Source organism: Choristoneura fumiferana, chromosome 18, assembly GCF_025370935.1.
Source record: "Choristoneura fumiferana chromosome 18, NRCan_CFum_1, whole genome shotgun sequence".
NCBI classification, from domain to species: domain Eukaryota; kingdom Metazoa; phylum Arthropoda; class Insecta; order Lepidoptera; family Tortricidae; genus Choristoneura; species Choristoneura fumiferana.
The window spans coordinates 20,939,916-20,944,519 of NC_133489.1; the positions used below are offsets into that span (position 1 = coordinate 20,939,916).

General features: G+C 40.1%; 1 pseudogene; it reads left to right on the forward strand.

The window, feature by feature from the left end:
• The first annotated feature begins 285 nt into the window (after nucleotides 1–285).
• Nucleotides 286–1,101, forward strand: LOC141438084 (uncharacterized; annotated as a pseudogene).
• Nucleotides 1,102–4,604: the final 3,503 nt, after the last annotated feature.

Here is a 4,604-nt window from a genome sequence, read left to right on the forward strand (position 1 = left end):
ACACGCATCTGATAGATTATGCCATCGTACGCCAAAGAGATGTTTCCCAAGTCCTAATCACCCGTGTCATGCGTGGTGCACACTTCTGGACCGATCATAGGCTTGTTGTCACGAAACTTCGTCTCCGCCTCCATCCTCCTTGCCTTGTACATCTGGTAGAACTAAGCCGACGTCTCTAACCGTTGATAGGCTTACGGATCTCGGGATCAAGGAAAATATACTATGACTTGATTGCTGCGTTGCCTCTTTCTAATAAGATCATGGCGATCTTGATGCTGATTGAGGTCTGAAAGTCCAAAACCAAAACACGAGGATTGGATTGATGAGAATGATGGAGTCCTTAGAAAGGCGATTGATAACCGACGTCCTCTACGGCAGCACAGGGGTACAAAAGACAAGTGATGGCAAGACAAAGCTCGCTATTTGCAGTGGCTTGCAAATACTAATCAGCTAGGGAAGTTCTATGGTGAAATTAAAAAGCTAATCGGCACGACTTCACTTGCAAAAGTCCCACTTAAGCCTGTTAGTGGCGAAGGCCTTCTTAAAGGTAAGGAAGAAGTGCTGATGCGATGGGCAGAACATTTCAACTCTCTGCTGAACGTAGATAGGTCGGTTGACCTGGAACACGTTCGCTCAATTTCCCAACTTCCTATTGACATAAAGCTGGACTAGCCGCTGAGACAAAGCAAGGTTGTTCTTGCTAAGTATTAAGCAACAACAAAATAAGCGCGCGGTCGGAATTGATTTTATACCGGGTGAACTGCTCAAAAACGGCGTTGAGGAATTGCATACGGCCGTATGGGAGCTCTTTCAGCTGATGTGGAGAGAAGAGAGAGTCCCATCAGCCTTGAAAGTCTTATATAAGAACAAAGGAGTACTTCTCTGATGTAAGTCCCTGGGAAAATATTTGCCCGAGTCCTAATGAACCGCCTTAAGGAACTTTCTGAAAAAATATTGCCTGAGACTCAGTTTGGCATTCGACCTAATTCGCGTTACGTGTCCGCACCACCGAAGTTGTCGCCGCATGAGGTAGGACTCAATGCCACCTACATTGGCCCTGCGCAGCACTTCCGTATTCCACACACGAATCAGACCATTTGATCCTTCAAAGTTTTCGGAGGCATCTTAGGTAGAAACGGTCTAGCATGCGAATGTGCCTGCGATACACCATCCACGCTTCAGCAGAGTACAATAAGTTAGGAACGACCATGGACATGTGCACAGAGATCTTTATGACTAGTTTAAGGTCATGCGTACAGAAGAGCTTGAAATCCAACTTATATAATGCTGCAGCTGCAGCTCCGATTTGGCTGTTAATCTGGGCGCTATTTTCTCACTGCGGCAATTACAGGAAAAGAACAGAGAGCAAAGCCGCCGCATGTGCATCTGCTTCGTCGATCTCGAGAAAACCTTTGATAGTGTCCCTCGAGAAGCTCTATGGGTGGTACACAGTAAGATAGGATGCACAGAAAACTTTGTGAGACTTCTCCGACTCCTGCATGACGACATGCAGTGCTGCGTCGCTCTCGACAGTGAACAATCAAACTTCTTACCCGTTACCTGTGGGGTGAAGCAAGGTTGTGTGCTAGCGCGTGTGTGTGTGACCTTGACGCCGAGATTAACAGCCGAATCGGAGCTGCAGCTGCAGCATTCGGTAAGTTGGATTTCAAGGTTTTCTGTTCGCATGACCTTAAACTAGTCACAAAGATCTCTGTGTACATGTCCATCGTCCTTCCTAACTTATTGCACTCTGCTGAAGCGTGGACCGCGTATCACAGGCACATCCGCATGCTAGACCGTTTCCACCTAAGATGCCTCCGAAAAGTTTGAAGGATCAAATGGTCTGATCATGTGCGGAATACCGAAGTGCTGCGCAGAGCCAATGTAGGTAGGTTGCATTGAGTCCAACCTCATGCGGCGACCACTTCGGTGGAGCGGCCACGTTACGCGAATGTCAGAGCAGCGGGTGACGAAGCGCGTCTTCTGGTCAGAACTTGAGGATGGCAAGCGTAAGCATGGCGGACAAGTTTTGAGGTATAAGGACGTGCTAAAGAGAACCATGAAAAGTTGCACCATAGTGCCGTCTCAGTGGGAGAACGAGGCCGCTAACCGACAGGAGTGGAGAGCTAAGGTGAAGGCTAAACCTCCACGACTTTGAACTGAGACGGCGCTGTGACTTATAACCAAGCGCGATAATCTGAGAGCCCGACTATCTGCGGCAATCAGTTATAATTATAGTGTAATCAGCTTTGGTAACAAAGATGGGGATTTCGTAATCGATTCCTGATTTCACGACGCTTCAACTCCGACGGTGTCGTTCATGCGCTTGCAAGTGGCACTTAGCCAAACTTCTTAGAGAAGACTTCTTATACAAGTAAGTTGAATTAACAAAAACCGGCCAAGAGCGTATCGGACACGCCCCAGAAAGGATTCCGTAGCCATTAGGAAAAAATCAAGTACTTAATATTTTTCTAAGGATATCGTATTGTGTACGGAATCTTTCAAGTTTAGGTATGTTTTATACCTTAGGCTGCTAGTAACTCTTGAACTACTACAAATTCTCAAACAATCTTAGTCGTTATAATATTTCTTGTAAATTTGATATACTTACTACCATCCTTAATTTTTCCAAATTTTTCCACCCAACGGTTTAGATTTTAGAGGGGGAGACGCTCGATTTTGATGAAAGTTTTCACTTTAAAGTTGAATATTTCACAAACAGATCACTGAATCGAAAAATCGTCTTAGCAACCCCCCATTGGTTTTAAAAGACCTATCCAACGATACCCCACAATACAGGGTTAGTTGAGAAAAAAAAATCACCCTCATTTTATGTCTATGGGAGGTACCCTAAAAAAATGTTTTTTTATTTTTTTTATTTTATCACTTTGTTGGCGTGATAGATAAGTATATTTATACCAAATTACAGCTTTCTAGTACTAACGGTCTCTGAGATTTATTTTATTGATTACCATTACCTTGAATTTTCTTTACAATTAAGCATCTTGCGAGCATCATAGCTCTGAAATACAACCACTTAGAGCAGGCAGACCAATTCGGTTCACATGAGGAGACGCCATACTTTGAATATGTACTAAAACTAACCATTTCTGTTATCGTTTTTTTTTCGCAACAATAAAGCCTCTTTTATGCGCTATATCTCAAAGTTGCACCCACTGAGAGCAGGCAGACCAATTCGTTTCACATGAGGAGACGCCATACTTTGAATATGTACTAAAACTAACCATTTCTGTTATCGTTTTTTTTTCGCAACAATAAAGCCTCTTTTATGCGCTATATCTCAAAGTTGCACCCACTGAGAGCAGGCAGACCAAAATTATTCACATCAGCAGACCACTCTACAACACATAAAAATGAGTCTAACCGTTTCCATGATCGTTTTAAAAATTCCTGCCACCTCTCAGTCTAATTCATTGTGTCTTTGTGAATTAAAATTATGAGGTAATTATTTAATCAAAACATTTCCAAATACCATTATTGTATTTTAAAGTCGTGCCACGTTGATTAAAGCAAATTTTTTGATAATAATAAAAAAATAATTTAAAATTTTGAAGTAAGAAAGAAATTTTTATAAATATTTAACAACATTGTTTCAACAAGGAAGCGTAGTTAAACGAGGTTGAAATGAAACAATAAGTATATTGTTATTAAAGAGTTAAGTGAGATTTACACAAACACTAAGTCTGTTACAATCAGATTGTTTTTAGAGGTGAAAGAGAAAAAAGAGAAAGTTACTACGAAGATTACTAATTTATTTTACAAAAAATGGAAAAATTTTTCTTTAGGTATGGCTTAATACGGGATTTGAAATTATACATAATGACAACAAATATTTATGCTCAAACACAAATAGACATAATGCAAACAAACTTTCGAATTGACAAATTTAAAATTTATTCAAAAATTTGACGTACGAGTTTAATGGATTCGGTTGAATTTTCAATTTTTATAAGGCTACTTTCGAATTTAATATGCAATAAATTACTCATGTTTTGAATGAAAAGTAAGAAATAACAACGTAATGGCTTACATCGTATTAATTTATTTCCTAACGAATGGATTCGGATCAAATGAAACCTCCAAACACTACTAACTCCCCTGTTATTAAAATGAAGTAGTTTCTTTTTATTAATACTACCGTGATTGACCGACAGAGATAAAGTGCAATGAGAGGAATTTGATTTTAGTTACGGACGGGGAAATTCTTGAAACCAGCTTAGCTCGGTTACAGTACGGCACATTAGCTAAGTCCTTTTGTCAAGAGTACAGGACAGGTCTCTTATTTTCCTCCTTCTATTTATGTTTTTACTGTGTGCCGTTGTGATGTAGTGTGTTGTTTTTGTAATAAATGTTGTAATCAAAGGTGTATTTGGAATAACAACCTAGACGCTCTAGCCTAAGAACCCTAGATTTATTTAAGGAAATTTCATAGTTTACGACGGTGGTGGCGTAAAAATTGTTTTTGTATTAAAATCTAATCAACTGTATTTTAGTTTCCCAATTTTTAAACCAACCCGGATTGATTTAAAGATTGCATAGTTTAACTCTGGACGTGAACTCACACGATAACTTAGTGTATTTTT